Below are 12,440 nucleotides of genomic sequence, written 5' to 3'. Positions count from 1 at the left end.
AGACTACATGATGCTTTGCATTATCCTTTTCTAAACTGGCCAAAGAGTTTTGATTACTGATTCTTGTACTTGGCGTCAATAAAGATACACAGAATGTACTTTTCCAAACAAATGAAAAAATGGGGGTTTGATTATTTTTCATATATTCAAGTTTTCTTCAGATAGTTGTTTTCTTTTCACTATCTGGATATTTTATATTGACACATCAGTATAAATGTGTGGAAGAAAGCTAATATAGGCCAAACTTCAGAATAAGAAAATGATTTGTGGTCTTCATTCCTCCCTCTTCTAACTAATTTTTCAAATTTAGATCAACTACAACACTTCCATTAATTCTTCATTGTGAATGTCCTACTTCAAAGCCATAGTGTGCTGGAGTAGTCATTCGTAAGTGGTGCTAAATGTATTTTGGATAATGGTTCATTAACTTGATTTAGTCTGGTTTGAAGGGTCTGGTGTTAGTGGTTATGAGTGGAAGTTGGAGTGGGGATGGAGAAATACTATTCTAGTTGCAGGAGATGATGGATACAAGTAGGTAATATGGGAAGAAGAAGAAAGGAGATTTATCTCATTGAGTATCATGATGATTACATTAAGTTTGCAGTAATGTTCATATGCTCAATAATTGTATGTGATTTTAGAAAATGTTTGGAATGAGTTTAATTCATGGCACAAACCACAAATGGAATGAAACAGTGTATAATCATATATTTCCTGTATTTCTACAGCAATCTTAATCTTAATTTTTTTCCATCCTTAAAACATTGTGGATCCGGTAGATGCTTAATCACTTCCAGCTTCCATCATGCATATACATCTTTAAAATTATTGGCTTTATAATAAACACATGTTAGCAAATAGCTTGCTTGCATCCGAAACATTTGGTGAACTGATTTGTCATGAAAGGCAGTTACATCATTTAACTGAAAGACATGGTTCTACTTTTCATAGGTAAAATTAAGACTTATACCTCCTGAGGAACGACACTGAATTGTAGTTGGGGAAATGAAATGTGCAGGTTAGAAGGAAGTTTTAACGTTTCTAAAGAAGATTGCACTAATTAGGAATAGTCAACATTGCTTTGTGTATGGTAGGTCATGTCTAACCAACCTTATGGAGTTTTTCGAGGAAGTTACCAGGAAAGTTGATGAAGGCAAGGCAGTGGATGGACTTTAGCAAAGCCTTTAACAAAGTCCCACATAGGAGGCTTGGTCAAGAAGGTTTAGTTGCTTGGTATTGAGGTCAAGATAGTAAATTGGATTCAACATTGGCTTTGTGGGAGAAGCAAGAGAGCGGTAGTAGATGGCTGCCTCTTTGATTGGAGGCCAGTGACGAGTGGTGTGTCACAGGGATCAGTTCTGGGTCATTGTTGTTTGTCATCTATATCAACTATCTGGATGATAATGTGGTTAACTGGATCAGCAAATTTGTGGATGACACCAAGATTGGGGGTGGGGGGTGGGGGGGGGTGTAGTGGGCAGTAAGGAAAACTATCAGAGCTTGTGGGATCTGGACCAGCTGGAAAATGTGCTGAAAAATGGCAGATGGAATTTAATGCAGACAAATGCGAGTTGTTACATTTTGGGAGAACTGACCAACTGTGGGTAGGTCTTATACAGTGAGTGGTAGAACACTGAAGAATTCAGTATTAGAAAAGGATCTGGGAATAAGGTCTATAATCCATTGAAAGTGGCATCACAGGTAGATGCGAGTGGTGAATGCAATTTTGATTTCAATATTTGAGAAGTTTGGTTAGGTACATGGATGGGAGAGATATTGAGGGCTATGGTCCGGGTGTAGGTCGATGGGACTAAGCAGTTTAAATGGTTAGGTATGGACGAGAATAGCCAAAGGACCTGTTTCTGTGCTATAGTTTTCTATGACTCTTACCCTAATAATTAATACTACCTTTTCCAACGTTAAGTTAAATTGATTGCAGGTATGTTTTTCAAACAAGATGATTCTTTTGAAAGTTAACTTTAAAGGTCATTGCTAATGAAAGAGATGGCCTTTTGAGCTTCTTTACCACATTAAAATCTAATGACTAACCCTTACGTATTTGAAAATGTGGCATCTACAGTGAATCATGAACCTATGCTTTTCAAACAGTGTGGGACCATGGTGGTAAGGAAAGAGCTAAGGAAATTATTTAAATTAGATGCAAAGCTACTACCATTTGGAGTGATGGTTATCATAATTTATCCATAAAAGGGTTGGTTAGTAAACTATATGAATAAAGCTATACAAGTAACAATTTTCCCAGTTTATTCCATGATTTCATAATTCCATGATTAGCAGTACGAGTAGCTGGCTGAAACTGGTTGAAAGTTGTAAATACCAAGTTCTGAAATACCAAATATGTGTTATAACTAATCGTCTGTGCCCTTTATCTATTATAGATGGCTTCCCATGATAAGTTTGAATAACATAAATGGTAGGGACTATAAATATAAGTGGGTCAGGAATAAGATGCACAATTCCATTAAATTAATTTATATGTATGTACCAGAACCAGGGAGCTGTAGTAAATACAGTATTTTTAGAAGAATCAATGATGTGGAAAAGTAGTTGTATAAAGATTTGCGCACTTGCTGTCTCCTAGTGACTTAAATGCATATTGGATGCAATGGTGCAAGGCCAATTTGTAGCACTCTGTTCTCCAAGATTTGTTCTTCTCCAGCCCTTTACCTTGCCCAACTACTTGGCTTCACCTATCACCTTCTAGCTAGTCCTCCTCCTCCTCTTCCACCCATCTTAATATTCTGACTTCTCCCCCTTTCTTTCCAGTCCTGATGAAGGGTCTCAGCCTGAAATGTCAACTGTTTATTAATTTCTGTGGATGCTGCCTGACCTGCAAGGAACTCTAAACAATTAGCAACTCTTGTTAAACAATTAACCAATTCAGGTGCTCGAAAAACCTCGGTGCCCAATGCTCTGGCGCCGCACACAGGCCGAAAGAGCTCATTACAGATACTGTAAAAAAAAATTCCTATTGCTATTTATTAAAATCCAAAGCTTATGATATCTTAGTCTTTGTCACTGTTGTCAACCTTTCCCTATAATGCAAGTTGTCACGTCCCAGCAACATCCTTGTAAATTTTCTCTGTACTCTTTCAATCTTATTAATATCTTTACTGTAGGTAGGTGGCCAGAACTGCACACAATACTCCAAATTTGGCCTTACTAATGTCTTAAACAACTTCAACATAATATCCTAACTCCTGTACTCAATACTTTGATTAATGAAAGCCAATGTTCCAAAAGCTCATGGAATTATGAATTCCAGAACTCTTTGTTCTACTCCACTGTTAACATTGAGGAAAAGGTTATTAGCATGGTAAGAGCTTTCAGCTCTTCTACCTCCTCTCTTTCGGCCATCTCATTGTTGTTGGTGATGCCGCCCACCACTGTTGTGTCATTGGCGAATTTGACAAAATTGGTGAATTACTTGGGTGTTTAGCCATGCAGTCTTGTGTTCAAGCAGAAGAGTAATCCAGTTTTTTGGGAATCTTTATCTGTAATGTAGATGTTAGCTGCTGTTTAAATAATAAAAAAAATCATTCAAATCATTCATATGATGGGATGATGAAATATCCATTTACAGTGGAGTGCCACTGGAGTGTAGCAGTTAAGTGCAACACTATTACAGCTCGACGTTAGAGTTTGGAGTTCAATTCTGGCATCCTCTGTAACAAGTTTGTATGTGCCTTCTCGTGTGTACATGGGTTTCCTCTGGGTGCTCTGGTTTTCTCCCACAGTCCAAAGATGTATGGATTAGTAGGTTAATTTTTCATTATAAACTGTCCCATGATTAGGCTAGGGTTAAATCGAAGGTTACTGGACGGAGCGGCATAAAGGGTCTACTCTGCACTGTATCTCCATAAAAATAACATTTTCTCCCACCCAATTTCATTCGTTTTAAAATTCCCAACACAAAGGCGAGCGCACTCACAACTCTCGCGGTTTTTCGCTGTCGGTTTTCAGATACTGCCTCCTTCCACGCCGGAAAAAGCCGAGCGGCGGCTGACGTCACAATTCCTTGGCTTGTTCCGGCTGCGCGATCGCCTTACGGGGTAGCGCTATCCTTTGGGAGTGAAATGGTTTCCTTGTCGCTTGAGGAAGGCGAACGCTTTTTTGCACGTCGGGACTTAAAATAAAGAAATAATTAATAAAGAAAAGAACACACCGAGCATAGATTTCCTTATTAAGGATGCTATTTCGCAGCTGTTCGTGATACGGTCCCATGGTGTAATGGTTAGCACTCTGGACTTTGAATCCAGCGATCCGAGTTCAAATCTCGGTGGGACCTCATAAATTTTTCTATAAATTAACAATCCTCCATAATTCATGTTAATTCATTGATATTACTATCAACCCGGTCTAATGCAATTATATCATTTATTTCTTACATTTTATGGTTTATAATTTTGCTGATGGGTATTGTATTTAATACATCCAACTCCTGACCTGTCCCCTAGCCCTTTGAGTACTTTTGGATTAAACAATACTGCGAGTTAAATTATATTTTACTACAAAAGGAGTAACTAAGAGCTCTAAACGGGCTCCTGGAATTGCTGCGAGATCATTTGCAAGAATGAATCATAATCTGAGAGCTAGAAACTCTCAGAATTAATTTTAAGTGATCCAAAATATTTTGTCGAGTTACAACGCAGTTTGAAATGATTTCTTGATTGATTACTAGAAAGATAATCACTCCTCCAAGGTCTTGGGATTCCCCTGGCTATTGTCTGCACTGCAGCAAATAAGAGGCAAGGCGAGTTGGAATATGGAGAATATACAGGATTCTATTACAGCATAGAGAGGACCTGGTAATTATGTGGTTTGCACTTATTTTTATTCCACGAATAGTTTGTAATCCAACAAAATGTTTGTGATCAAGATGCACCGAGGTTTGCTTTTCTTGTAGGGGATAGAGTCATCACCCATCTTTTAAAAAGGGAAAGAATGGGGGAAGAATGTGCTTAAATGTTCTTCCCAAGCAAAAGTGGCTTTTGGAATTGCGAAATTTCACCTGAGGCAAGAGTGTAAACCGCGGTCTAATTAAACCGAAAGGAGTTTAAAGTAAGTCAAGTGTTTAAGTGGAAACCAGTATAGGATTTCTGTGTCTTTAATCCAGTTATGCTACTGGACATTGAAAGAAGCATTGAAATTTCCAATGAACTTTTGTTCCCAATATTGGAAACCTTTATTTCCAATGTTGTTAAAACATAGTGAGGTCCCACCGAGATTTGAACTCGGATCGCTGGATTCAAAGTCCAGAGTGCTAACCATTACACCATGGGACCGAACTGTAAAACAAATTTCTTGTATCCTCCTGAAAACCTAAATCACTGGAGTTCGTTTAAATCGGTGACCTCAGTGTTACAGATATATAAAAGACCACAGATGCTGGAATCTGGAGCAACAAACTATCTGCTGGAGGAACTAGCAAATCGAGCAGCATACGCGGGGAGGAACGGAACTGTCAATATTTTGGGTGGAAACATTGCAAAAAGAATGCTGTGTCATCAGTCCCGATGGAGGATCGTGACCTATAACGTTGACCATCTCTTGGCTCCACAGATGCTGTCTGATGCGCTGAGTTCCTCCAGCAGCTTGTTTTTTGACCCAGCGTAAAGGCCGCTTGGGCTTCAGAATTCGCCCCTACAGAATTCAGAAATCACTAAATAAAAAATTGAGATAAGGAATGAAATCCACTTGCACAGAATTTATGTGAAGAAAACATTTTAAAATTCGCATTTCCTGACACATGCGCAGATGATGGGGGTTTGCGTTACGGAAAACCACCTTTGCTGAGTTCTGAAATCTCCAGGCCTGCTGAGTCTACCTTGGCTTTGATACTATGTATAATTTCTCTTTTCAGCCACATGATTGAATCACTTCTCCTTTTGTTTTTTTTTGTGTGCGTTAAGGGAATATATTTGTCTTGCAACATGTATCGTTTATTTAAATGTCAACCATTGCGTGCCCATCATTATATATTTTAATATGTTCTTACAATCCATCACAGCTAAATCTCCGTTCGCTTGTTCATGGTCCCTCCCCCCCCCCTTAGATTTAAAACCTAGCTTTCGCACTGAGCTACAGCACTTTTAAATTCAATGTCAAATTCTATACTATTACAATCATTCTTCCCTAAAGGCCCGTTACAAAAAATTCCTAATCGCACATCAGATCTAAAGTACCATTACCTTCATTGTATCTTCAACATATTCATCTAAAAAAGCATTTGCACATATTCCGTGATTTTATTTCTAACAATTTATTACCAATTATTTCCCATGGATAATCTACATGTAAAGTCTCATATATTACTGTGCCTGCCATCCCTTTTATATGAGCCTCTAATTTATTTATTTAAGTGTTGCCCTATATTAATACTACTTGGTGAACAACACTCAGCAATATTTTCTGCCCTTTGCTGTTTCTTAGCTGCACCCAAACTGACTCTAACCACACAATCATTACCTCGCAGTGATGCTTCACTCCCAGGTGAGCTCAACACCTTTTATGAATACTTTGAATGCGAGAATAAAGCTACACCTGTGCAAATCCCTGTAGCTTTTGCTGACCCTGTGGTCTCTGTCTCAGATGCCGACATCAGAACATCTTTCAAGAGGGTGAACCCTTGCAAGCCGTCAGGCCCTGATGGTGTACCTGGTAGGGCACTGACTAACTGGCTGGAGTGTTCAAGGGCATCTTAAGTCACTCACTGCTGCAGTCAGAGGTTCCCACCAGCTTCAAAAGGGCGACAATCATAGCAGTGCCTAAAAAGAGCAGAGTGAGCTGCCTCAACAACTATCACCCAGTTACACTCACATCTACTGTGATGAGGGGCTTCGAGAGGTTGGTCACGGCCAGAATCAACTCCTGCCTAAGCAAGTAGCTGGACCTACTGCAATTTGCCTATTGCCACAATAGGTCTACGGTGGTGCAATCTCACTGGCTCTCCACTGGGCCTTGCATCACCTGGACAACAGTAATACCTATATCAAACTGTTGTTTGTTGACTGCAGCTCAGTGTTTAACACAGTCATATCCTCAGTTCTAATCAAAAAGCTCCAAAACCTGGGTCTCCGTACCTCACTCTGAAACTGGATCCTTGACTTCCTCATTGGGAGGCCACAGACACTACAGATCGGAAATAACATCTCTTCATTGACAGTCAACCTTGGCTCACCTCAATGATGCATGCTTAGTCCATTGCTCTACTCTCTCTACACCCAGGACTGTGTGGTTAGAAAGTTCAAAGGCCGGCTCAAAGTTTGCTCATGACACAACTATTGGCAGAATTTCAGGTGGTGATGAGGAGGTACACAGGAGCAAGATAGATCAGCTGGTTGAGTGGTGTCAGAACAACAGTCTTTCACTCAATGCCAGTAAGACCAAGGAATCGATTGTGGACTTCAGGAAGGGGAAGCCGAGGGAACACTCAGTAGTCCTCGTTGAGGGATCAGCAGTGGAAAGGGTTCCTGGGAGTCAACATCTCTGAAGATCTATCCTGGGCCCAACTTATTGATGCAATTACAAAGAAGGCATAACAGTAGCTATATTCCAGCAGGAGTTTGAAGAGACTTGGTATAACACGCAAATATCTACAGTGTACCATGAAGAGCATTCTAACTGGTTAAATCACCATCCGGTATGGAGAAGCATCTACACAGGATTAGAAAAAGCTGCTGAAAGTTGTGAACTCCATCATGAACACTAGCCTTCCCAGCATCAAGGACGTCTTCAAAAGGCAATGTCTTGAAAAGGTGGCATCCCTCTTTAAGGACGCCCATTATCCAGGACATGTCCTCTTCTCATTCCATCCAGCAAGGAGGAGGTACAGAAGTCTGAAGCCACACACTCAACACTTTAGGAATAGCTTTTTCCCCTCCACCTTTAAATTTCTGAATGGATAATGAACTCGTGTGCTACCTCTTGAGACACTGCCCTTGAAGATGTCCTCATTGGTGGGGAGAGTTGTGCCTGTGATGGAACTGGCTGTGTCTACAACCTTCTTCAACCTCTTGCAATCCTGTGCATTGTAGGTTCCATACCAAACTGTGATACAACCAGTCAGAATGCTGTCCACTGTACATCTTGCAAGAGTCTTTGGTGACGTTCTGAATCTCCTGAAACTTCTGCTGCTGTGTCATTTTGATGAGTGCATCAATATGTTGGACAGAGGATAGATCCTATGAGATATTGACACCCATGAACTTAAAGCTGCTCACCCTTTCCACCACTGTCCACCCCCACCCCCACGAGGACTGATGTGTGTTCTTCCGACCTCCCTTTCCTGAGGTCCACAATCAATTCCTTGGTTTTGCTGATGCTGAGTGTGAGATTGTTGTTGCAACACCACTCAACCAACTGATCTATCTTACTCCTGTATGACTCCTTGTTTCCTTCTGAGATCTTACTAATGACAATGGTGTCATTTGTGGGTTTATAGATGGCATTTGAACTGTGCTTAGCCACAGTCATGAGTGTAGAGAGAATAGAGCAATGGGCTAAGCACACATCCTTGAGATGCACCTGTGTTGATTGTCAGCATGGAGCAGATGTTATTATAATGATAGCATCTGTAATGAGGTGTTATCATTGGCTGAATTACACTGTTAATGTATTTATCATCAATGCCCATGCAAGTTCTCTGCAAAAGAATTTGCAAAATTGTCCAAAAAGACTTGTTTGAAACAGCTTAGGCTACTTGCACTGAGAAACATGCACTGTAATGAGATCTGGGTGCCTCCTGATGGGAACAGGTTCAGTTTTGCTTCATTGTTTAACACTTTGCTTGCCGCCAGTCCAAAAACAGCATTGACCCTAAAGGCACACTCGTCACTGCAGAAGGCAGCAGCGCTGTGGCTGCCATGAATGAGAGGGGAAGGAAGACAAAGCCCCCAGGTACAGTTATAAAGACCTGCCACCTGGACCTGAACATGCTACTCAATGCACGGAGTTAGTTGGACCTTGAAGCAGCCAGCTGGCTCGACAAAATAGAATCTGATTCATATCCATAATAATCAAAACCTGTGAAATTACAGCAATTTTTGAAAGATTTGGAAATGTGATATACAAGGGAGAATTGTGGAACTTGCCATTTGATTTCACTTTGTGTGTTATCATGATGCCACTACTTCTGAAATAAATCATGTCACTCATTCACACACACAGCGTAGTAGTTCACTTGCTTAAAGGAGAAAACCTAGAAGGAATATGAAGTCTAATAGCAGGGTAAGTTTCCTGAAGAAGAAGCTGTTGACAGGAATAGCCATGAGGTGAACATTTTCTATTGGATTTCAGGGAAACGCCCATGAGTATTCATTTAGCTTATTGACGATTGCACTGTCACATATGAAAACAGAGCCTGATCCACTGCAGAATTCACTCAGTGGTTAGCTGGACATGATGAACTCTCTGAACACATATTATTTATTAAAATACATATCCGTTTTCTGGTTCCGGTGATGTCATCGTCCAGAAGGGCAGCTTAAATCAATAGCTCCTCTGGAAAAACGCATATTTTGCCCCGTTAATCCATTAAGTATAAGATCTTTTGAAAACATCTGAATTGATAAGTGGGGCAAGAATCAGGAGCAAGAATGGAGATAAAAAAAGCATCACTGCGGAGCCAATGGAAGAGAGGGGTACAGCGCGCGGCTGATACGGGGCCTCGTGCAGGTGAAGCGGCAAATATGATAAGGATTTTGGAAGAGATGAGGGAAGTCCAAAAAGATACAAAATAGCAACTAAATTATATAAAGTCAGAGCTCACCAATGTCAATCAGAAAATAGCAGTGGCAGAGACTCGAATTGAGAAGGTGGAAGATCGCGTGCAAAACGTGGAATGATAAATAAGACGGTAAAAATGTTAAATCAACAGGAAAGTAAATTGCTTGACCAGGAGGGAAGATCGCGACGGAAAAAATATCAGGATTTATAATGTTCCCAAAGGAGCAGAGGGATTGTTGATGATAGACTCTGTAGACAAGCTGCTGCGGGAAGTGCTGGAGATTCCTCAGACTATGGAGATTGAAATTGAAAGGGCGTATTGTTCGCTTGTCCAGCGGCCCCCCCCCCCGGAGACAGAGAAAGTAAACCGTGCTCAATAGTACTTAAATTCCTTCGATTCAAGAGCAAAGCGGATATTCTACGAAGAGCCTGGGGGTAAGAAGAGGGTTTTTTGGAAAGGGAAGTTAATATACTTCGATCATGATTACTCCCCGGCGGTCCTACAGAAATGGAAGGAATATTCCAAAGCAAAATGAATATCAAAGCAAGAAAAGATTAAATTCCAAACCCCGTACCCTGCTAAACTGAGGGTATTTTACCAAGAAGGGATACGACTATATCAGACGGTGGAAGAGGCGACTACAGACTTGAACAACAGAGGACTGTCCATTAGCGTGGTCAAACCAAGGGAAAGTCCAGCTGAGCAGTTATCCCGATCTGCTTGGGAAATAATAAGAGAACCTAGGAGCAGGACGAGAGAAGGATATTAGGAAGAGACTGTAGGTTCTCCAAGGACAGCCCTCACCTCCTCCAGAAGAGCCATAAGGTTTGGCTAACTTTAAAAGTGCTGATAAACTAAACGGAAGCAAAAATAGACAGTGATATACCTATCTTGAGAAATACGTATTATAATGTGGATTTTATATTATTAGATTATATATTATATTACTCAATTTTTAAAAATTCATTCATTCATTCCTTTTTCCCAACCTAAATGAGAATATGTACATGGGTGGAATACACAGGGAAATCATTTCTGTGTGATGGACATAGATTTTTTTCGTTACTTTTATAGGTACTGCAGCAGGGGCCCTCAAATCACAGATAGGAGGGGCTATCTGTGCTAGACTTTTCTTCTAGCTCAACCCAAGGTCATCTAGAGACCCCAGCCTTGGAATTACACCTTCGTTACCTTTTTTTTATTATTCGTGTTTCTTGGCTGTTATTTGTTCAGGGAGTAGATCGATTAAGTTATATTCTGCAAATTTCAAAGATATATTAACAGATAAATACACATGGCTAATGACAAAGTAAAATTTATTTCTTTTAATGTCAATGGGCTGTTGAATCCAGTGAAGTACAGTAAAATTCTATCGAAAATGAAAAAAGAACAAGCCCATGTGGTATATTTACAGGAAACTCACAAGTGATAATGAGCATGGAAAATTAAAGAGAATCGGCTTCACTAATTTGTTTTTCTCCTCACATAAATCAGGACATAGAAGAGGAGTTGCTATTCTCATCTCAAGCAAGCTAAATTTTGAAAAAGTATTCGAAATGGGAGATAAGGAGGGCAGATATATTCTGGTAAGGGGGAATATAGATGGAAATCCAGTTACTTTATTGAATATATACACACCCCCAGGAAGTGATATTAGTTTCTTCCAGAACATTACCAATATTATGGTAATGGAAACAGAAGGTCTCTTGATATGTGGGGGAGACTTAAATTTACAATTACAACCAAAGTTAGACTCTTCCAATAGAAAAATTTATGAAACAAAGTCCTTACATATGAAAGTTAACACTGTTTTTGAGGATGTTGGTCTAACTGATATATGGAGGGACCTTTTCCCTGACAGAAGGGATTGTACTCATTACTCTGCCGCCCATTCCGTATATACAAGAATAGACTGTTTCATAACATTTGGAAAAGATAGAGACAAAATAATCACCTGTGGAATTGGGACAATAGATGTAAGTGACCATGCACCTATATATTTATCTGTTGATTTTGACCTACAACCAAAGAATACTATTTGGAAACTAAATTCAAATCTACTCAATGATCCCTATCTTAAGGAACAAATTAAAAAAGAAATTGATCTTTACTTAGAATTCAATGATAATGGAGAAGTTTCATCTCCCATTCTATGGGATACTCTGAAGGCTGTCTTAAGAGGGAAAATTATAGCGATATCTTCATATAGGAAAAAAATAAGGAATAAAACATTAGAGGAATTACAAAATAAGCTGAAAGAACTAGAAAAAAAACACAAATTGAGTTTGGCACAGGATACACTAGAGGAAATCAAAAAAAATTCGGAATGAAATTAATAGTTTGGCTACATAAGAAATTAGAAAAGATTTAATGTTTCTGAAACAGAGACACTATGAAAGTGGATCTAAGTCTATGAAAATACTGACGTGGAAACTGAAAAAAAAGACAGCAGAAAATAGAATTCATAGTGTTAGGGATCCAAGAACAAAAGTGATAAAAAAAAATAAGCTAAGTGAAATTCAAGAAGCTTTTGAAATGTTTTACAAAACTCTATATTCCAAAGTTCCAGGGGGAAGCATAACCCAAATTGACACCTTCCTGAATTCTTTAGAGTTACCCACTTTAAGCAAAGAACAAGATAGAACGATAACTGCTGACATAACTGAAGCTGAATTAAAAACTGCAATTAGTC

At 39.5% G+C, this 12,440-nt stretch overlaps 2 non-coding genes across 2 annotated transcripts; one reads left to right on the top strand and one right to left on the bottom strand.

Annotated features, from left to right (window-relative positions):
- Nucleotides 1-4,237: 4,237 nt before the first annotated feature.
- Nucleotides 4,238-4,309, top strand: trnaq-uug (transfer RNA glutamine (anticodon UUG)). Its single transcript has one exon. It is a non-coding gene; the product is annotated as a tRNA-Gln (tRNA).
- A 925-nt stretch (nucleotides 4,310-5,234) lies between these two features.
- Nucleotides 5,235-5,306, bottom strand: trnaq-uug (transfer RNA glutamine (anticodon UUG)). Its single transcript has one exon. It is a non-coding gene; the product is annotated as a tRNA-Gln (tRNA).
- Between the last annotated feature and the right edge of the window lie 7,134 nt (nucleotides 5,307-12,440).

This window comes from Mobula birostris, chromosome X (assembly GCF_030028105.1).
Source record: "Mobula birostris isolate sMobBir1 chromosome X, sMobBir1.hap1, whole genome shotgun sequence".
Taxonomy (NCBI): domain Eukaryota; kingdom Metazoa; phylum Chordata; class Chondrichthyes; order Myliobatiformes; family Myliobatidae; genus Mobula; species Mobula birostris.
The sequence above is the reverse complement of the archived record's forward strand: the minus strand, read 5'-3'. Positions and strand labels throughout refer to the sequence as shown.